At 41.8% G+C, this 23,412-nt stretch overlaps 1 protein-coding gene across 5 annotated transcripts in view; it reads left to right on the forward strand.

Annotated features, from left to right (window-relative positions):
* The first annotated feature begins 356 nt into the window (after positions 1–356).
* Positions 357–23,412, forward strand: part of Dennd2b (DENN domain containing 2B) — a 160,069-nt gene continuing 137,013 nt past the window's right edge. Inside the window, exon 1 of one of the 5 annotated variants that reach the window (XM_028894591.2) lies at positions 357–531. The gene's annotated coding sequence lies outside the window, so the exon portion shown is untranslated. Of the gene's footprint in view, positions 532–758; positions 842–907; positions 994–23,412 lie in introns of those variants that run through there. The other 4 variants (XM_037211645.1, XM_028894593.2, XM_028894595.2 and 1 more) reach the window with 4 other exon arrangements.

Raw genomic sequence — 23,412 nt, forward strand, 5'->3', positions numbered from 1 at the left:
ACATAGTCTTTTCGAACTGGATTGTTACACTGGGTCAACAATTTTCCATCAAATTCCATCGATAAATAAGACCATCACCAGTAACTGTTGATTCATCATTGAATGACATTCTTTTCTACTTTTTGGTTTTGCGTGCACGTAGAGTATTTTAAATTCTCATAATTCCCGTGGAGCTTAGGCTTCAGAACCGATCCCTGCAACCCTAGAGCTTTAGTTCTGCTACTGGCTGCAATACCCAGGGTAGCTTCTTTTAATGTCGTTTGGGTTTCGTATGGCTCCTGGGCCCAAAGCCAGCAGAACGGAAAGAGCACTTGGGTTTGTTTGAAGGCAAGCCGGCTGTACAGGCAGTTTTTCCCAGACTTTCCCAGCTCCGGCTTTTCATGCATACCAGCAGAGCGGCTTTTTTCCTTCGGTGATTGAAACCATCTGGACTGCAGGGGATCACGTGTGTATGAGAAAATGACATAAAGTTTCTGATCCCCTTGTGCTTCTGCTCCAGATCCAGACAATCCTTGGTCGGATGGTGCGGAGGTGAGGGCGGTGCGGTCTAGGGGCCCGACTTCCCACCCTGGTTCTCCCCCCCCCCCCCCCCCGTCTCTCTCCATTCCCCCCACCGTGCAGACCCCCCCTCCCCCGCGCCCGGGAGCACACCCCTCCTCCTGGCTGTAGCAGCCCACCCTTTAGGTCTCCGGTGGAGGCACGCCTCCTCTGGTTCTGCAGCCCCGGGCGCGAATACCCGTCCTCCGCCCGCCCTTTCTACAGGAGCGGCCCCTCCTTCGGGCTGTGCGGCGCCGGGGCAGCTCCGGCTGCGCGGAACTCCCGGCCAGCTCGGGCGGCCGAGGTAAGTGGCTCCCGGCCGACCGCAGGAGTCGCCGGCCGGCCGCGCTGCTTCAGCTCCCCACCGGGTGGCGGATAGGACGCGGATTCCTATTACGCGGCGTACGGAGCCCTTCCGCTTTCCCTAATCCGGGCCCAGGCAGGGGCTTCTGCTGCGTGAGTACTTAGCGTGCGGGCCACAGCTTTCGGAGTTGCTGGGGACTGCCCTTCAGGCGATCGTGGCCAGCCCTGCCTTCCGGTCAGGCCCGGGCTGCGCTGTGTGGGGTGTGGAGCCCCGACCCGAGCCTGGAGTTGTGCAGTACTGCGGAACGCAGGCAGCCTGGGAGACAGTTGAGCTGCAATTACCTGAACCCATGCAGCTTGAGTGCAGCTGGATGTACGCTCACACACGCATCCACACAGACTAGCTTGCTACTCAAACAAAGGGAATTAACTTTGTTTTCTATCACTTGGACCTGCTAAACAGGGTTTGTTGCTCTATACCTTCATACACTTTCCTATGTGAACGAAATGATCTAGCATTGAAGGAACACTCTTCAGCATTTGTGCTGAAAAGCTAGTATCCGAGTAAAAGTGAAAGGACTGAACGTTTTCTAGTGTTTTTAAAGAAGGGATATTGCAGTGTTCTGGGGAATTTTGTATGAACATAATTTAAAATCGCTTAAATATGGATAAAATAGCTTCCTGGCCAAATGAAAGAGTGCCATTATGCTGCCTCAGACCAGCTATTGATCTCATTTCCAAGGAGATGTTTCTGCTTTTGCGTTACAGGGTCTGGGAAATGGAAAAGAAGTTGTTATCCAATGTCCAAGATGTTAAGGGCCACAAGGAAAACCCCTAATTGACCACATAAATGCTTTGTTTTGTTTTTGTTTTCTTTCAAAGGTGGACACCTTCTTTGATTTTTTTTGTTGGGGGGGGGGGGGGGGGGGGGGGGGGGAAGTCTGATGTAGCTCAGGCTGGCCCTAAACTCATGAGCTTTCTGCCTCTACCTCCTTTGTACTGGGATTACAGGTGTGAAAACACCATGCCCTGCTCGGTTCATGGTTTTTTTTTTTTCTTTCAGAAGTAAGAGATTTCAAAAGTATCAGAAATAGTGTAAATTCTAGAAAACTTAATCAAAAGGACTGAATTGTCTGTAGTATCCAAATCCCATGCTGAATTAGGAAGACTCCAAGGCTCTAGTGTCTATTAAATGCATACTGTGAAGCAAAAGCTGTCTGGATTCCGCTGGCCTGGATGGCAGTCTCTAGGAGACTAACAGATTCAGCACTCCTTTTTATTTACTAAGTAAACATTAACTTTGGAAAGACTGCAAAATATGGGGGAAGAGATTGATTCAAATAAATATTGGGAGAAAGATACATATTGGTAGTCTGTTCCTTAATTGGGCCAGAAAGGAACTCGTTTCTGACAGTTTTGAGGTAACCTTTATCATCAATGTATTTTGTGTTGTGGTTGGTCTTCAGTTTGTGGACTTGTGGAGAAAGGACTGACACAAATAAATATCTAGTTGATTGACTTATAATAAAGGTCATCAACTAGAAAATGGCTAGAGGCAGGAGCACTTCCCAGAAGTGGGGTAGTTTGAGTCAGGCTTGGAAATGTGGTTGTGCAAATGAATGGTGCAGTGTTGCTGGTGGGGTTTTCAAGGGCACAGAGTGGGCCATTTGGATGGGAACTAGGGAGAAAAGTCAAAAGGAGCGGCGAGCCCTTGGATGCTTTCTAATTCTTCACTGTTGCTCTTGTTTTAAGGAGAAGATCAGAGCAATAGGTAGCCTGCTCAAGATGGCACACCAGTCACTGGCAGAGCTAGGATTTAGCTGCCCAGTTTGCTGACTCAGTCTCCACTGCTGCTTCCACAGTGAGCAGTGGGAGGTCCGGCAGCAGGGACTGTGATCAGCTTGAATTCTGGCTCAAGGGCTAGAATTTTATCCCACAGACATCATCACACTTCTAAAGGTTTTTGAGAAAAGCAATGATGGCCAGAACAATGTTTTTAGAAGACTTATGTGACATTGATGTACAGGAATGTGATGTTATAGTTCATAATCTAGAAGCTAAAAAGGGAATGTAACCAAAGTATCTGGGTGTTTCAGTTTATGCCCCATTGACAGCAAGTACCCTGCAGTAAGTAGCTGGATAAATGGGAAGAAGTTAGTTGCATTGACTACAGGGTTGCTGGGAAAAAGAATGAACTGAATGTTAGCTGGCAAACACTGAAATGGAATGTGTGTGGAGCAATTCCACTGGTGGTCTGTCGTGTATGTGCTGCACGAGTTTTGCAATACTCCAGTGACAGTTTTTTTCTTTGACAAATACCCTGAGAGGTAGAGTTCAATGCTGTGATTTAAAAGCCTTTCCTTGCCTGCCCTCAACATTTTGAGATGTTTTCCATGCATACATTCTTTTACTTCCAATTAAAAATACTGAATTTTAAAATAAGAAAAACATGAATTGAGATTATCTTTTTTAATGAGATCAATACCAAACGGGACCATCTTATTTCTCTTGTGGTTACTGGTGGAACAGTAAGAAGCCTTTGGAGGATTATTGTGTGGTAATGTAGAAAGGATTTAGAAATATGGAAGGTTCTTCCTATCCCTTAGATTTCTTACCAAGAGATTGTGTTTGTGTGTACTGCTACAGAACATAAAGGGTCCTTGAATCCCCAAATTTATAATCAAGCTCTTTGATTCTCCACAGATACTGGACACAGGAAGGGCAGCAGTGGATGAAGCTATCTCATTAGACTTTTCCTGGAATAGCCTGGAGTTCTTGCTGTTCCCTCTGTAGACTATAGGTTTTCTTCTGAAGACTTGGTTGTTAGGCCAAAGAGTATCAGGTAGTGTGAGGTGGCACAGAAGGTGGAAACTTCCTGGAATCTAGAGGGTGACCCTAGCAAGGACTACTAGTAATGGAGGATATGGAGCCTGAATCATCTGTCTTCTGTAACCAGGCAAGGCTCCCAGTGGTGGGACTAGGACACCAACCCAGCCACAAAACCTTCCATCTACAATCTGTCCTGCCTACAAGATGTATTGGAGCAATGGTGGCACAGAACTTGTGGAAGTAGCCAGCCAATGACTCCTCCAAGTTGAGGCCCATGCCTGACATTGCCTGGATGTCCAGGAACCAGAGGCTGGATAGCCCAGAGACCTAAGGTAGAACCAAATACAACTGGCAAAAAAAAAAAAAAAAAAAATCATTGAAATAATTCCTAATGATGTTGTGCTGTACTCATAGATCAGTGCCTAGTCCAGTCATCATCAGAGAAGCTGCTTCCACAGCCAGATATTAGGTGGAAAGAGAATTCAGGTTGGAGGTCTCAATCGGGTCCCTCCTCTCAGATCTGGCGGAATCCTGTGGAAGAGGAGGAAGAGTTGTGGGAGTCAGTGGGGTTGAGGACACTGGGAGAGCATGACCCTCATAATCAACTAAGCAGTCTTATGGGGGATCACAGAGACTGAAGTGACAATAGAAGAGCCTGCATGGGTCTGTGCTAGGTCCTTTGCATATATGTTAGGATTGTTGGCTTGGTGTTGGGGGTACTCTTGACAGTGGGAGTGGGAGTGTCTCTGATGCTTTTGCCTGCCTTTGGGACCCTTTTCCTCCTTCTGGCTTGCCTCGCCCGTGAAGGTTTGTGCCTGGTCTTATTGCATCTTGTACTGTGTTTGGTTGATGTACCTGGAAAGCCTGCTCTTTTCTAGGGGGAGACTGGGGTGGGGTGGGTTGTATCTGGGGAGAGAGGAGTGGAGGGAGGGGAAGCTGTGGTTGAGATGTATTGTATGAGAGAATAATCAATAAAAGTTTAAAAAATATAATAAAATGTATTGTAAATAATAAAATAAAAAGAGAGGAAAAAGGCTAATATACAAAGAACTAAAAATTCTGACATCAGGAAAACAGCCCACTTTAAAAATGGGGTACGGATCTAAACAGCGAATTCTCGAAAGAGCAAACTCAAATGGCTAAGAAACACTTAAAGAAATGTTCATCTTTAGTCATAGGGGAAATGCAAATCAAAACTACTTTGAGATTTCATCTTACCCCCATCAGAATGGCTACGATCAATAAAGCAAATGACAGCTCGTGCTGTTGAGGTTGTGGAATAAGGAGAACACTTATTCATTGCTGGTAGGAGTGCAAACTTGTACAACCACTATGGAAATCAGTGTGGTGGTTCTTCAGAAAGATAGGAATTTTTTTTATGTAAGCACTTAGTGCTAGACACATACTATGATTCTTCAGACGTACTTAATTGCTTTACACCTAGGTTGGATATATTATTGAGTGTGAGAATGGGGGGGGATACAGTTTAGAAAATCCGAGGATATCTCGTGCTAGTTTAGCATGCATATCCAGATCTACGCATATATGCTAGACAGGCTGGCTTCTCAATACTACACATGTTAAACTCCACACAACACCAGTCAACACATCACACATAAACCCTGTCCACAGAGATCATAGATTACGCTATCTAATAGAAAAAAAGATATATAACACTCTTATACCATTACAACAAAATAAATATAACATCTAAATAAGAAAAAAACATACAAAAAGATCCTATTCACACACACTATAAACATCATGTACAAAACAAGATGCATTATTTACGAGATGCACCGCCTGACAAGTTTGGATATGTTGTGTATTCATTTTCATTCAACTCTAGAAAATCTTTAATTTCATTCATTCATTCTTTCTTTCTTTCTTTCTTTAATTTTTTTTTTTTTTTTTGAGACAGGGTTTCTCTGTGTAGCTTTGTGCCTTTCCTGGAACTCACTTGGTAGCTCAGGCTGGCCTCGAACTCACAGAGATCCGCCTGGCTCTGCCTCCTGAGTGCTGGGATTAAAGGCATGCACCACCACCACCACCACCACCACCACCACCACCACCACCACCACCACCACCGCCCGGCTCTTCATTCTTAATTTATGTCTTGACCCATTTTTCATTCAGTAGTGAGTTGTTTTGTTTCTTTATTGATTGTATTTCCACTTTTAGGTCTTAACTTTGTGTTTTCATAGATTTCTTTATTTATTCATTTCTTCTTTAAGGACCTCTATCATATCCATAAAGACTATTTTTAGATCTTTTTCTTGTGCTACAGCTATGTTGCAATACTCAGAGCCTACTGTGGTAGGGTTGCCAGTCTCTAGTAGAGACATATTGTCTTGACTATTACTGTGTTTTTACACTGGTGTCTAGGCACTTGGGTATAGGAAGATTGTAATTCTAGGGGTTGATATCTGGTCTTGTTGGGTGTTTTGTTCCTTGGTTTCTGTTGCCCTCTCTGGTTCTTAGGAGAATGTGGTGGCTGTGCATTGCCTGGTAGGAAATTCTTCTGGGATTCTGATAGGTGTAGGGGTTCCAGGTAAAATTTGTTTCTAGGTATTAGGAGCTGACACTTAGGAATGGTGATGGGCTAGGATGGGGGTTGAGGGGATCCACAGGAGGGAGGAAAGCAGGTGTTCTACCGGGATCTGCTCAGTTCCCTGGGGATAGCAGCAGAGTTAGGAGAGGCCACAAGTAGTCTGCTGCAGAGCTACAGGGATGAGACTGGAGGATTACATTTGGAGGAGTGGAAGGAGAGTAAAGATTTGAAGTTCACTTACCTGTTTTGCTGGCCTACTTGGTTCTCTGGCAGGCTTGGCTGGTGCCTTCCCAGATAATGCATGATCTGCTAGAGATGGCGGGTAGGGGTTGAGGGGAGGAAGGCTGCATCAGGTGGTCTGCTACAGTGCTGGGGATGAGACGGGATTAGATTTGGAGAAGAGGAGGAGAAAGAGGTGATGATCTACAGTTAGCTTTCCTGCTTCCCTGGCTGGAGTGCATGAAAGTCATTAAAAAAAAAAAAAAAAAAAAAAAGTAAAGCTGTTTTCAGCTTTCCATACCCACTTTACCATTAAGAGTCCTTAGCCCTGGAGATCTGAGTTGTTGAATTGTGCTTTGAAATGACCAGTACTTATACAGACATGACTCAGTTTGGGATCTGGACCTCTAACATGGTATCTCTCTTAGGGCAGGTCATTTGAAGTAAAAAAATCACAAGTTAAGAGTTCCAGCTTTGCCATTATTCACAGGTTTTTGGAATTTGATGTCTGAGGGGTAGTTCAATTTTATTTTGTTGAGACACAGTCTCCCTGTGTAATCCTGGTTGGCTTGGAGCTTGCTGTGTAAACCAAGGTGGTCTTGAACTCTGGGATCATCTGCCTCATGAATGCTGTGATTAAAGAGTGCACCAGTCCTCAATAGCTTAGTTTTTCAGCCTCTAGACCATAATTGTCCTTTAGGACCAGACAGAGGAAGTTATATCCAAATGAGCCCCTGGTTCATTCTTCCATTTTGTGTCTCGAATCTCCTGAGATCCATTTTGTTTTGTCTTTAGCCTCTGTTTACAGGATAGGAAGGAACACTGTTCAGGTTTCCTCAGAGGGTGGTGATACTCATTGTCAGTCAGTTGGTGAGCTTTTCTTAGGAATTCCTGTAAGTTCTCCAACTTAGTTCTGAGAATTGGAGGGTCTCAGAAAGAAGTTTTTTGCAATGCTGTTTTTGAAAGTCAGACATATTTGGTTGCTTTGTTTGATACCTTGTCTCTTTTCCTTTCCTTTCTTTTCTTTTTGGTTTTTCCAGATAGGGTCTCTCAGTGTAGCCCTGGCTGTTCTGAAATTTGCTCTGTAGACCAGGCTGGCCTTTCTCTGCCTCCTGAGTAAGGCATATATCACTATGCCCAGCATGATACCTTGCTTACACAATTAACATTTTTTATACTTGGTGAGCATTTGTCATTTTTATCACTTATTAGAGAAGTGATTTAAGTTTTCCGAAAGACAGGACTGTGCTTTCCTTTTGATACTCAAATGTAACCACCTGGTACAGAATTTTGACTGTTTGAAATAACTCTTATCTCCAGATAGCCCTAAGTTCTTGTTAAACCCCTTGCTCTCAAGTACTTTCACGGCTTCCCTGGGCAGTGTTAAGGTTTCCAGATTGACAGCACAGATTATCTCCTCATAGTTAGCTAGTTTTCTTTTAGTTAGTTAGTTAGTTTGTTTCCACTGTTTTCCCATCTATCTCCTATGCACAGATGACTACAGAGAGAACAAACTGTTTTTCCTGGAGCCCAGTGGCCATCACCAAATGTACCATTGTGCTCATCCCTTTTTTTGTCACCCTCTGGCTAAACAAGCTGAGCTTTCTGTTTTTGTGTTTTGCCTTTAGGAGTCTCACTTTTTAGATGTATGATTATGTAATACATTTGTGACTTTGTGTTTTGTTTTATACAGGAAGTCTACATCAGATGTGTTGATGATTAGAGCTTTCTGTTTGGAAGGAGCCCTTGGAATAAAACATGTCCTCTCCCATCAGCTTAAGCAACTGGGGAGCACATGTAAACTCTGGAGATGGCCTTTTAAAAAAATAGCATCAAAAGGATTTTGCCCAAGTCTTTTAAAGCCTTAAAAAGAATCTAGTCTTTGCAAGATTGTGCTGAAAATACCAGACTAGCCCAATTAAGGCCTTTCTACAAGTGTGGGCATCATTTGTTTAAATTAGAATTTAGTATTCTGAAGCAAATATGTTGGAAACGATATGGGCCTATTCTGATAAAGGACAGTGGTTACTAGAATGTATGTGACTGTACCCCTGTCAGTTCTCAGAAAAAAACTTCCTGAGTGGGAAGGGTCCATTTTGGCAGCTTTTATCTGTCTTTGATGTAAAGTTGAGATCTTAGATGTCAGTTTATCTCAGGCAATTTTGAATCTAAAGATTTGTTGAATTCATCCCTTTCTTCCCCCTATTCTACTTTTTGGGAGAGGTCAACTGGAGTAGGGTAGAGGGAATTCTTAATCAGGGAGTCATTGCCAGACACTGGTCTTGAGAGAGATGTTCTGTTATTGTTGCTTATACAGTTCTTCCTCATGTTTAACCTATATTAACTGGATGCTATGGGGAAAGCACTGGGTATCTAGGCATCTGCTTATTTTTTTTTTGTTAAGATTTATTTTATATTTATTTTATGTGTGTTGGTGTTTTGCCTGCATATATGTCTGTGTGAGGGTGCCAGAGTCCCTGGAACTGGAATTAAAGACAGTTGTGAGCTGCCATGTGGGAGCTGAGAATTGAACCTGGGTCCTCTAAAAGAGCCAGAGCTCTTAACTGCTGAGCCATCTCTTTGGCCTCCAGTATCTCTTTATTCTTATTGCTCTGAACTTGCTTAGTATTAGGGATTTGGTGAATCAGTGAATGGGCAAAATTAAGAAATGAAGTGGGACCTAGCCTGGTGTTTCATGCCTGACATCTCAGGAGGCTAAAGCAAGTTCAGGTGAGCCTGAGAAACTTAGTTGAGATATTGTCTCAAAAAAGTAAAAATAAATAAATAAGAGTTGGAAGGGGCTGGAGAGCTGGCTCAGCTGTTAAAGCATTTGGTGAGGACTGGAGTTATCCACAGAAGCCTTGTAAATGCCAGTTGGATGTGAAAGCCCTGACTAAGTCCAGTGCCAAGAAAGAAAGTGGAGATGAGAATTTCCCTCTAGACTAGATATATTGTGGAGCTCTGGGTTCAAGTGAATGACCCTAAATCAGTGTACAAGGTAGAGAGCAATAAACTGACATCAGCATGAGGTCTCCACACACAACTATGAAAAACTTAAAAACAAGGTGGTAGAGCACTTGCTTAGCATGTGTAGGGCCCTAGGTCAATACTAAGTACCAAACAAGAGAAAACTATGTGGGGCATTAATATGGGTGTTGGATACCTCTTTACTTAAATGCTGCTATTGGTAAAGTCACTATTCTGAGCCCCACATGGGTGTTGAGATGACCTGATAAGAAGGCTGAACATGTGGGATTGTATTTTTCTGTGACAAATAGGACTTAGTTAGTTATTTTTCCTATTATACATGTTAGGATACATTTACTGTTGCTGGGAACTGCAGTTAGCAGGATATCCTCTCAGAGAGTACTACACTGTGGTTAGTAGTAAAGACTGCCTGAGGGAGTTTCCATATACTGGATTCAAGTCCAAGGAGAATGGCAGTTCTTTTAAAGATTGTGTCCTTGGACTGGGATAGAGCCCTCACCTAGCATGGACAAAGCCCTGGGTTTGGTCCCTAGCACTACATGAATAGGGAATGGTGGTATGCACCTGTGTTCTAAGCACAGCAGAGGTGGAGATAGAAGGATCAGGAATTCAAGATAATCTTCCACTGTACAGTGAGTTTAAGGTCAGCATGGAACATATGAGACTGTTTAAAAAAATATATTGGCTGGGTATGACGCATACTTATAAAATTATCACTGAGGAGGCAGAGTGGGAACATCAAGAATTCAAGGCCATAAGCTGGGGAGATAGCTTGCTTTACAAGCATGAAGACCTGAGTTTGATTACTAGAGCCCTCTGTTATTAAAAAAGCTATGTGTAGTGGTGTGCATTCTTAATACCAGCACAGAGGAGGTAGAGATAGGCAGATCCCTGGGGCTCACTGGCCAGCCAGACTAGCCTACTTACTGATTTCTAGGCTACTGAGAAATCCCATCTCAGAAAAATGGTATATAGTGCCTGAAGAAGAACACCTGAGGTTGTCTTCTGTCTTTGACATGCATGTGCACACATGTGAACCCCATACACACATAGAGAGAGAATGAGAGAGAGAGAGAGAGAGAGAGAGAGAGAGAGAGAGAGAGAGAGAGAGAGAGAGAGAGAGAGAGAGAGAGAGAGAGAGAGAGAGAGAATATATTTAAGGCTGGATTGGGTTACAAAGCAATCACTTAAACCCTAAAACTAAAAAATAAATTGTGTTCTATGGTGGAGAGTGGGCATCTAAACTTTTTGCTTGAGTGGACAGTAGAATCTGTTCATAGATACCTAGAGGTGAAGAAGAGCCAACTTGCAGAGGAGTAGTGCTTTGTGTTAGCATGGAAAAATGGGTGTCTGTAAAGAGTCTCTCTGTCCCACCAGCCAGCTCCCAAATAATGACATGGAGACTTATTAATTATGAAAGCTCAGCCTTAGCTTAGGCTTGTTTCCAACTAGCTCTTATAACTTAAATTAACCCATTTCTATTAATCTACCTGCTGCTACATGGCTCATGACTTTTATCTCACATCCTACATGTCCCGATTCCTCAGCGTCTGGCTAGTGACTCCCCCTTTTTTTCTTCCCAAAGCTCTCTCTGTCCAGAAATCCCACCTATAATTCCTTCCTATCTATTTATTGCATTCAGCTCTTTATTACACCAATCACAGCAATTCACAGTGTGTACAAATATCTTACAACCGGTATCCATTGTTACAATTTTGTTTTGCTATTTTTCCCCCAACATCTCTCTTTTGACAAGCCACTGCCTTGATTTGGAATCATGTTTAGGATCCACAGTGTTTGTACAGAAAGAGCCTTATGTGTCATGGGAAAGGTCTGGGGATGTAGTTCAGTGGCAGAGTGCTTACCTAGCTGGGTTTGATTCCCAGCTCTGCAAAAAAAGAAAAAGTGTGGTGGGAGATGGGACCTTTTGTTTCAGATGGACTTTTGTTTTTAAACAAAGTTCTCTCTGTGTGTTTCAATCTGTCTCTGTCTCTCTGTGTCTGTCTGTCTGTCTGTCTGTCTGTCTCTCTCTCTCTCTCTCTCTCTCTCTCTCTGTGTGTGTGTGTGTGTGTGTGTATGTGTGTGTGTGTGTGAAGGATTCCCTGGAACCAGAGTTTGTGAGCCACCTGAAGTGAGTGTTGGGAACTGAACTCATGTCCTCTTGAAGAGTAGGAAGTGCTCTTTAACTACTGAGCCATCTCTCCAGCCCTTGTACAGTAGTATCCAACTAAATACTTCTCTTTAACAGATCCCTTTAATTGAGTTCTGTGGATTTTTTGAAGGTCATCTCATTTAATTTTTATAGCAGCCATGAGAAGTGATTTTTTTTGTTTGTTTTGTTTGTTTTTGTGGGTTTTTGTGTGTGTGTGTGTGTGTGTGTGTGTGTGTGTGTGTGTGTGTGTGTGATCTCACCTATCCCCAGGGCTTCTCCTATTTCCCTTATGTCAGAGATTTATCATCTGCAGTTACCTTAAGAATTTGGGCTAGAGCCACATGGCCTACTTTAGATTATGTGGTTCTAGACAAGCTCCGTACTCTCTCTATGCCTTGGTTTCTTCATCTGTAAAATGAGGCGAATAGTACCTACCTTATTAAATTGTGGTGAAGCTAACTGATTTTATACAGAAAATATGATACGGCAGGCTGCTGGATGACCCACAGGTACCCCTGAACTTCCCATGTCCAATATCTACCTGTACACTATAAAGCTAATCTTTTTCCTCCTGTGTTTTGTGATATCAGCCATCCCCTTTTTTCTCTATTAGCATCATATTTAAAAAGCCCTTCCAGTCTCACTTTCCAGCATGTCCTTAGTTGGGTTTCCTCCTCATTGTCTTGCTGCCTCCAACCCCACTAAAGCCTTGGCCTGTTCCGGCTGAACACCTGAGCTTTTATGGCTCAGATGTTCTTCAAATTCTGAGGCTCCCCTAAACAAGATTTGTAAAACACAGCTTACGATACTTTCTTTTCTTTTTTTAAAATTGAGGAATAGCACAAAGTGCGTAAGTATAAGCTCATAGTAGTGGATCTCAGCATGTATTAACTTCTACATAGCTACCATTCAGATCATGAGACAGAGCATTTACAGCCCCTGCATGTCCCCTCCCACCTCCTCAGAAAGCACATGCATTCCTATCCCTAATTACTCTTCTGTTTCCACTTGTTTTGCCCTTTCTGACCCTGTGTAAATGAACCACAGAAGCTCTTTGTGGATTCTTTTTTCACTCAGTAGTTCCATCCTTTTCTATGACTTTCAAATGCTTTTGTCATTTGGCTTTTACTTCAAGTCCTCTGTGCATACATACCCTCCCCTTTCAGCCATGCTGGAATCATGTGTAGAATCAATGTGGCTGACTTTTCCCTCCCATTTCTTTTGCTTTTACTATTCTTTTGTTGACTTCCTTACCTCTCACATTCATGCTTCAGCTCCAGGCAGGATGGAGCCCTTCTCTACACTCTAGAAGCAGGGTTAGTTAGTTGTGTGTTACACATCTTTTTCTTTCGTCATTGCTTTATTGGCTGGTGGGTGATTCATGCCTCAAAGATGGAACATTTCATCTATAATTAATTGGTTGAATTAAAAACAAAAAAGATTTATTTATTTATTGTTTTTTTTGAAACAGGGTTTCTCTGTGTAGTTTTGGTGCCTTGCCTGGATCTCACTCGGTAGACCAGGCTGGCCTCAAACTCACAAAGATCCACCTGGCTCTGCCTCCTGAGTGCTGGGATTAAAGGCGTTCGCCACCACCGCCCGGCCCAAAAAAGATTTATTTTTATTTCATGTGTATGAATGTTTTACCTGCATGTATGTATGTGCATCATGTGTGTCATGTGTGTGCCTGGTACCTGAGGAGGCCAGAGGAAGGCATTGGATTCCCTGGAGCTGGAGTTACAGATGGTTATGAGCTGTCAAGTGGGTGCTGGGAAAGGAACTGAGGTCCTTTGTAAGAGCTCTTAACTGCTGATCCATCTCTCTAGCTTCTAGTTGGTTGAATTTTACATAAGTGGTTCATTGTTTCTAGAAAAATTAGGAAATTAAATTGAAAAACAAAAACCCAAAAATAAAAAACCTCAACCCACCTACTATGTCAGTATTCAGAGAAAATCATTACTTATACACTTATCAAAATAAATATGCATTCACAAAATGCAAATGTTTACCTACTTTATTTAATCTCTTTATTAATGTTTAGAAACTCCCCTTGCCCCTCAACATACACATTGCTATAGAGATACTGTAATGGTCAGGGATATAGGCTAGTGGTTGAGTGCTTGTCTAGAAAAACTGAGAATAACATCCTTATGCCTGTGTATTTTAATGCTATTCCTCAAGTATTTGGGTTACATTTCTAGAAAGAAAGTGAATGGATCTTTTTAGAGTTCGTGATGTGACACGTTTAGCCAATTTGTTCTCCAGAAAGTCATTGACTATTGGTGTGCCCTTCTGCTAGGGTGAGTGAGAGTGCTTGTTTCTAGCTAACTAACTGAAAATGATGCACATGATAAATATTTGCAAGTCAGATCATTTAAATGGTGCTCCATTGTTGTTCTAATTTGAGTTTTTTGATTATTACCGTGATAGAATATTCTCTTATATGTTTAATGGCCATTTAATTTCTACAGTATTTCTTTAGTTATTTACATGTTCATGTTTTTTTAAATTTAATTTTAATTTGTGTTTTGTGTGTATGTGTGCCCTCAAAGTGTGTGTGCCACATGTGTATGGGTGTCTTCAGAGGCCACAAGAGGATATTAGATCTCCTGGAACTGGCAATATACTTGATGTAATGAAAAAGAATTTACATCCTGTTGACACTACATTACATTAATTAATAGCTACACTTCTTGCAAACTGTGACTCTGACAGTCCTGAACAAGAAGGGTTTCCTGTTTAAGCTGTAGTAACTTTTCTGACTGTGGATTATCATTCCTTTATTGGCAGATTTTTACAATTCCTCTGATGTGTTTAGGACAACTATCTCAAAGTAACTTGCAGTTTTCCTGGCAATTCCTCACTCTCTCCTGATGGGAACTGTAGCCCTTTTCTGCTACCAAATATACTACTTTCACCACCAGATCCATAGCCACAATGATAGAGACTGCCTAGGCATCCTCTGCCAACACTGCCCTCCTTCATGGGTCCATAATTTGATTGTGGTTGTCCACTATAATTTCCAAAATCATTATAGTTCCCACAACCACTATAGTTACCTCCACCTAGCTTTCCCCCTTCATTGTAACCCTTATCTCCTCCTCCATTATCATATCCACTACCTTGGTTTCTGTATTCTGGATCATTACCATCAACCTCTGCTACTATAACCAGGACCACCATCATAGTCTCCTCTACTACTATGACAGGACAACCACCATAGTTTCCTCTACTGCTATAACCAGGGCTACCACCGTAAGTGCTACATCATCTCCAAATCCTTTATATCCACCATCAGTACCTCCATTACTATCTCTACTGTCTACTCTCCACCATCGTCTCTTCTGCTACTATAGCCAGGACCACTACCATAGTCTCTTCTACTACTATAACCAGAGCCACCACCACATCCTCTCTACTACTGTAACCAAGACCACGGTCATAGCCTGTTGTTGGGGGTTTTTTCCTCTTTTCCTCTTTTGGGAGGCCTGACACCCAGCTCCCATATAAATACACAGAGGCTTTTTTTTTAAACTTATAAATGCTTGGCCTTAGCTTGGGTTATTTTCTAGTCAGCTTTTCTTAACCTAAATTACCCTGTCTACCTTTTGCCTCTGGGATTTTCCCATTCTTTGACTTCTGTACCTCTTACTCTTAACCTGTGGCTTGCTATGTAGCTGGGTGGCTGGCCCCTGATGTCATCCTCCTTCTCTGGCTGCTGTTTTTCCTCTGTATATTCTCTCTGCCTGCCAGCTCTGCCTATCCTTTCTCCTGCCTCACTATTGGCTGTTCAGTTCTTTATTAGACTATCAGGTGTTTTAGACAGGCATAGTAACACAGCTTCACAGAGTTAAACAAATGCAACATAAACAAAAGAAACACACCTTAAAATAATATTCTACAACAGTAGCCTCTTCTACTACTGTAACCAAAACCACTACCATAGTACCCTCTGCTACTTTATCAGGACTACCACAGTAGCCTCCTCTACTACTATAACCAGGACCAACACCATAGCCTCCTCTCTTACTATAACCAAGACCACAAACATAGCCTCCACTACTACTGTAACCAAGACCACTACCGTAGCTTCCTCTACTACTATGACCAGGACTACCACCATAGTTGCCACTATTGCTTCCAGATTTATTATATCCACTGTCACTAACCACCCCCATAACTACCTCTGCTGCCATTACCTCTACCACCATAGCCTCATCTACTAAAATTGTTCCATCATCCTTAAAGTTGCCAAATCCATCTCCATGACCTCTCTATGTCTCTATGATTCAGCTGACTACATCTTTTATTTAGAAAGGGCCTTTTAAATGTCCCAGTTCTGCCCATTATAGTGTAGTATTTCTGAACAAACTGATTCATGATCATCAAAAGTTATAAAAGCAATGACTGTAGAGATACATGCCTTTAATCCTAGCACTAGGGAGGCAGAGACTGGCAGATCTCTGAGTTCAATGCTAATGTGATCTACAGAGCAAGTTCCAGGATAGCCAGGGCTATACAGAGAAACCTTATCTTGAAAAACAAAACAAAAGTTACAAAAGCAAAAGCTCCTTTTTTCCACTCTATCTTCCATAATTTAAGTTGTTCCAATCTTGCCATACTTTTCAAAGCAGTCTCTCAAATCATATTCGTTTGTTGGCAAAGTTTTTTGTCAGGACCACAGTTGAGCTCTGTCCTGCCAGCCACTCCCAAATAACCACACAAAGACTTATTATTAATTATAAATGCTTGGCCAATAGTTATGCTTGTTACTAACTCTTATAACTTAGATTACTCCATTTCTATTTATTTACTTGCTGCCACATGGCTCATGGCTAGTTACTTCATTTTGTACATGTCTTGTTACCTCTGTGTCTGACTGGTGACTCCTGACTCTGCCCTTCTCCCCCCCCCCATTCTCTCTGCCCTGAAAATCCTGCCTAGCTACTGGCCATTTAGCTTTTCTATTAAACCAATCACAGTGAAATATATTCACACAGTGTAAAGGAATATTCCACATTCTTCTGTATCTTCTTTAATGCCACCAACAATCATTTTCTTCAATGATGGGCACCAGGCTTTATAGAATTCTCTCTAATAATAGCTCTCTTTGGTTCCACCACATGCCCATCAACCTCCTGAGGTCAGGCACACATTGTAGCATCTACCTCTTCAGTTTAAGAATAAGTCAAAAAAGCCAGATGCATGCCTTTAATCCCAGCTCTTGGAGGCAGAGGCAGGCAGACTCTGTGAGTTAAAGGCCAGCCTGGACAACATAATATATTTTGGAACAGCCAGGGCTACCTAGAAAGACCCTGTCTAAAGGAGGGGAGGGGGGAGTAAATCACAAAACCATGGCCTTGGAATATTTTGTTTGGAGGTCTCTCATTACCACATAATCCATAAGTGTACTTATTTCTCAAAATGTTCTCTTAAACTATCACATGTAGTTTCAAAGCTCAGACCACCAATAAACAGCTTCCTCAACTTCTTTGGTTCTTTTGGGTCATGGCCCTTCTCCCCTAGCTGCGGTGTCTTTGGCAGGAGTCAAGCTGACTCCAATATTACCTTAATTTAGAGACCAGGCTTTTTTTTTTTTTTTTCCCCAACTCGAGTTCAATTTGGAACCAAGAGTGAGATGGAAATGTAAAATGTAAAATCACATTTCTTAACATTAAAACCTCTCTACCTCTATCTCTGTTTCTGTTCCTGACTCTCTTTCCCTCTTCCCACTTTTGAGACAAGGTCTCCTATGTTGTCTTACCTGTCCTAGAACTCACTACATACACCAAGCCAAACTTGAACCTACAGCTATCCTCCTGCATACTATAATTATAGATGTGAGCCTCTTTGCTCAACTAAGATCAAAGTTCTTTTTACTTATTTATATTTTTTCTTATGCTTAATATAGAATTTATTTATTTTTATTTCATGTTCATTGATGTTTCCCCACATGTATATCTGTGTGAAGGTGTCAGATCCCTGGAATTGGAGTTACATACAGTTAGTTGTGAGCTGCCACGTGGGTGCTTGGAATTAGACTGTTGTCCTTTGGAAGAGTAATTGGTGCTCTTTACCTTTGAGCCGTCTCTCCAGCCACCCCTCCCCCACTTTTTACGAACTAATTATTTTATGTGTATGGATGGGTGCTTTGCCCGCAGGTATGTTTGTTCACCCCTTGAATGCCTGGTGCATATATGGGGATGCCAGAAGAGGGTATCAGTTCCCTGGAACTGGGTTTATAGATGGTTGTGAGCTGCCATGTCGGTGCTGGGAATTGAAATGGGTCCTCTGGAAAACAGGTCAGTGTTCTTAACTGTTGAGCCATCTCTCCAGCCCCTAAAGTTCTTTTTATTTAACTTTTTTCATTATGGTTTAATTTATTATTTATGCAGGAAGTATGGTACAGGGGTGTACCTTAGTACTCATATGAAAATTAGAGGGCAACTTGAGGGAGTAGTTTTTTCCTTCTACCCTGTGGGTCCTGGGAATTGAACTCAGGTGGTCAGACTTGGTGATAGACATCTTTACCTGTTGGGCCATCTTAATGACCCTCAAAGACCTTGTTAAACAATTTGAAGTAAAAATAATTACTCTGAGTTTTATATACAAATGTAGCCTATAAATATACCCCCTGCAGAGCTTGAAGAAATTTAGTTTGGGGATTTTGTAACACGCATTGATATATATATATATATATATATATATATATATATATATATATATATATATATATAAAATATTCTCACAGTAGTTGCCCATGGTTGTCTTTTTTTTTTTTTTTCAGGTATCTCTTAAGTCTCTTATATTCAGACCAAACTTGTCTATCATTTCAAGACAGTTTTTATCTATTAAACTTTTAATTATAGATTTGAGGCTACTTGTCCAAAGACATCTTTTGTCTGCAGGGCAGTCCTGGGAGCCAAATTCCTTTTCTTGTTTGTCATCCCATGCATCAATCCTTTAATGTTTCTTTCATTGCAAATTTATCTCTGTAGCTATAATGTTCTTGACTCTTTTGTAGCATCTGCTCATTGATTGTCTGTGGATTTAATGTTTCTACTATTTCCGTTTCATTTCCAGAGTCTGTTTCATCTCCTTGGGACTCGATACCAGCCATTCTGTGAACTTTTTTTCTACATTTGTGAGGAAGGCATTCTATTTTAGAGATTAACTTGGCCCTTAGTTTCTACAATAAGCATTCCCCACCCCACCCCCACCCCTGCCAACTTATTCTTCTAATTTTACCATTTAATCCTCCTTCCATAGTTTAAGACTATTTTATTTGTACTGTATTGAGATACTTATTCAGGCTCACTATATTTTTAAAAATACTTATTTTATATGTATGAGTGCTTTGCTTTCATGTATGTAAGTAGAATTAATACCTGATGCTCTCAGCGGCCAGAAGAGAGTGCTGGATCCCCTGGAACCAGAGTTGTGGGTAGTTGTAAGCTGCCACTACATAGGTTCAGGGAATGGAATTCATGTCCTCTGCCAGAGCAGCAAGTGCTCTTAACTGATAACTACTGAGCCATCTCTCCAGTCACTCAGGCTGACTACAAAGTATTAAGTAGTTATGGTGAGCTTATTTTTGATGATGCGTAGGGCTTTGGGTTTTTTATTTGTTTGTTTGTTTGTTTGTTTTGTTTTGTTTTGAAAGACAGAGTCTTATGTTACACAAGGTTGTCCTCAAACTTGCTATATAGTTTAGGCTGGCCTTGAACTCCTTATCTTGCTGGTGTTACAGGCAGGAGTCATCATTGCCTAGCTGTAATGGTGAGTCTAATTGCAATAAATATTCCTCTCCCTATTTTGGGAAATAAGTGTGTGTGTAAGGGAAATCCTGAATTCCATTTTGTTTCTGTTAGGATTAGCTGGAGGGACTGGGGAGGTGACTCAACAAGTAAGAATGCTTGCTCTGCAAGCATGAGGAACCGAGTTCAAATATCTGGCACCCATGTAAAAAGCAAAGAGCGACTATGCTAGCCTGTTTAATACATCAGCATTGTGAAGGACAGAAAAAGAAGGATTTCTGTGACTTATTATCTGCCAGCTTAGCTCTGGGTTCAGTGAGAGACCCAGTCTCAAAAGAATAAGAGTGATAGAGTGATAGAGCAGGATACTCAACATCCTCCTCTGGCTTCCACATACAAAAAAGGGTGCAGTCCTCAATGTACACACATACCACACACACAGACATATACCTCATACACACTCATACACACTCATACACACACACACACACACACACACACACACACACACACACACACACACACACACCATTTGCATGAAGGGAAAGCCCTCCCAGAATGACTTCTCCTAGCATGCTGCTGGCTTCTGAGTGCCACTGTGTTTGTTTGGCTTTGTCTCTGAAGAGTTGGCTGGCACAGGCTGCAGGCAACCTTCAGGTAGAACAGCATTTGAGAAATTATTTTGACAACTAAAAAGTGCCTAATAAGCCGGGCGGTGGTGGCGCACGCCTTTAATCCCAGCACTCGGGAGGCAGAGCCAGGCGGATCTCTGTGAGTTTGAGGCCAGCCTGGGCTACCAAGTGAGTCCCAGGAAAGGCGCAAAGCTACACAGAGAAACCCTGTCTCGGGGGAAAAAAAAAAAAACCAAAAAAAAAAAGTGAAACCCCAAGGACTATGAAGGGCCCACAGAGACTTGGATGTGACCCTTAAAATATGTAAAAGAGGTGGGCATTTGGGAGGAGATAGTCCTGTAAGCTCTTAGGCATCCTGCACAGTAAGTGTATTAAGACCAACTCTGTGTGACAGGGAGACATGGAGGACTTAGACCTTGCCTCAGTGCCTACAATAAAGAGCTACAGATAAGCACCAAGGTGGGTAGATTCATGAAACATTGAAGACCTTGTGCTATATATGCAGTGGAAACAATTATAAGGGCCATAGAACAACTGGCTGGGAATATAAGGGTGTAAGAAAGCTGCATGGAACACAAGGGCATTGATCTTGGCCTTTGCAGGTCACTGTTTGGAGAACAGATATTTGATGTAGTGAGAGAAAGGAAAAAGTGAAGAATATCCTAAAGCACAAAGTGGGACATATTTATAAGCAACATTTGTTACTATGTGTAGATTCTGCCTCACTTTCAACAGTGATAATTGTGAGTCTCAAGGAGTGGTGCTCTCCCCAGGGGGCCCATCAATCTGCTGATGTAGGGAATCTAAGCACACTGCCTCGTGCTTGCCTTCTTCCAAGGAGAGACATGGCCTCCATGCACCTTGTGGAGCTCTGTCTCCACCAACCTCACTAACTAAAATCAATAATTCCTTGAGTACTGAGGTCACCCATATTGTGCTTAGTTCCTAGCCTCTAGGTCCTTGTACTTCCCAGCTCAGCTTAGAGACTGCCCAGCCCTCCTTTCTCTAGATCTAGGCTTCGAGGTTGGAAATCCATAAATGTCAATGCAGGCTCTAGGAGTAAACTTTGGGCCTTGTTTTCCATGTGTCCTATGCTATTTTTGTCTCTGTTCCTGTGTTGGTCATGATCTCCTGTACCAGAGTCTAGAAGCCATGTCATGTATATGGGGTGATGTATTAATAATGTAAGAATTAAGGCTGGAAATACAGATATGGGTTCTAATTTTGGAGGGAATTGATTTCGTTCTCTTTGTTTTGGTTTTTGTTTGTTTGTTTGTTTGTTTTTGTTTTGTTTTGTTTTCAAGACAGGGTTTCTCTGTGTAGCTTTGCGCCTTTCCTGGAACTCACTTGGTAGCCCAGGCTGGCCTCAAACTCAGAGATCCGATTGCCTCTGCCTCCCAAGTGCTGGGATTAAAGGCGTGCGCCACCACCGCCCGGCTTGATTTCATTCTCAAGGAGAACTATATAGTGGTGTTTTTTTTTTTGTTTGTTTTGGGGGTGCCCCATATATTTTTAATATTTAATATGATTTATTGAAGGATTTAAGTTGTTTTCAGTCTCTCTGTTAAGATATAATAATAATTAATCATGTATAAACATAATTTAATATTTTTAATTTTGTTAATGCTGCTATTTTTGTGGGAGAGGGTATTTGGTCCCAGAGAGGGAGGAAAAAAAAAATCATGCCTCATCAAGATGGAAGGAGCTGGGGAGAAAACTGAGCAGTTAAGAGTACTTGTTGCTCTTCCAGAGAAATCAACTTTTGTTCCTAGCACTCATATCAGACAGTTCACCACTAGCTCCAGGGGACTGGCACCCCCACAATGTGGCATGCATACCACCCAAATACACACACACACACACACACACACACACACACACACACACACACACACACACAAATCTTTAAAATAAGATGGAGAAAGTTGCCTAAAATAGACTACTAGTCTTCAAATTGGAAAATTTTCCAAGATCCTTGATTTCCTGTGTCTTCTTTCCAAAGTCAATCTGTCTGAGAATGCAGTTGTACCCACGGTGTTTCTTTCCAAAGTCACTCTTCTGCTTTATGAGAAGAAGCCATAGCTGTTTCTTATTTTGTATCACTGTTTGCCTGGTCTGTGAAGCCTTCAAGTTAATAAGCAAAGGCACAATCAGAAATGGTCAAGAAAGTGAATGACTGGGTAAAATCCCTCCCCCCTCTCCATCTCCCTCTCTTCTTTCCTAATTAGTTCCTTCCTTTTTTCTTTTTTTAAGACAGGAACAAACATCACTGGCTGGCTTGGAACTCAGAGATCTGCCTGCCTTTGCCTATGCCTTTCAAATCCTAAGATTAAAGGTGTGTACCATCATAGATGGTTTACAATCCATGCTTTCAACAAAATTTTGAGTTGTCGGCTTGTAGATAATGAAAAATAGTCTTTGATGATCAACCATTGTGTGATTTTGGTGTAACTTTAAATGAGTACAAAACAGATATTGGTATAACCATTTTCTGTTATTACTGTCTAGTTACCTAGGTAAACAGGCTTTCTTATCACTTGCACCTAACTGTGAAAGATAATGAACTTCAGATAAAAAATTACCTTTTATGCTTAGTAGTGCCAAGTTATAATGTAATTATGGTTTTTTTTTTTTTTTTTTTTTTTTTTTTTTTTGGTTTTTCCGAGATAGGGTTTCTCTGTGTAGCTTTGCGCCTTTCCTGGAGCTTACTTGGTAGCCCAGGCTGGCCTCGAACTCACAGAGATCTGCCTGGCTCTGCCTCCCGAGTGCTGGGATTAAAGGCGTGCGCCACCACCGCCCGCCGTAATTATGTTTTTTACCAGTTGTATAAAGGAAGAGAAAATCCAATCCAGAAGGAATAATAAAATACTATATATTTTTTAAACATACACAGCTTATGTTTAGAGGAGAATTTAAAACTTTGGGCACATATAATATATATGCATTGCAGAGAAGTTTTATTGGTTGATCAGTAAAAGATTTTGAACCATAAAGGTTAGGATACAATATGAAGAATGAGTAACAAAAACTAAAAACTTGCCAGGCGGTGGTGATGCACGCCTTTAATCCCAGCACTCGGGAGGCAGAGCCAGGCGGATCTCTGTGAGTTCGAGGCCAGCCTGGTCTCCAAAGCGAGTTCCAGGAAAGGCGCAAAGCTACACAGAGAAACCCTGTCTCGAAAAACAAAAACAAAACAAAACAAAACTAAAACTAAAAACTTAAGGAAAGATGGGAATGATAAAATTTATGTGTTTTTATTTATTTTTCTTTTATGAGTGTTTGGCTTCATGTATTTTTGTACGCCATGTGCATGTCTGGTGCCCATAGAGGCCAAACCCTGGAACGGAACTTGCAGATGATTGCGAGCCACCATGTGAGTGCTGAATCCTAGTTCTCTGCAGGAGGAGCAAATGCTCTTGACTGTGGAGCCATCTTTCCAGCCCC

Source organism: Peromyscus leucopus, chromosome 1 (genome assembly GCF_004664715.2).
Source record: "Peromyscus leucopus breed LL Stock chromosome 1, UCI_PerLeu_2.1, whole genome shotgun sequence".
NCBI classification, from domain to species: Eukaryota; Metazoa; Chordata; class Mammalia; order Rodentia; family Cricetidae; genus Peromyscus; species Peromyscus leucopus.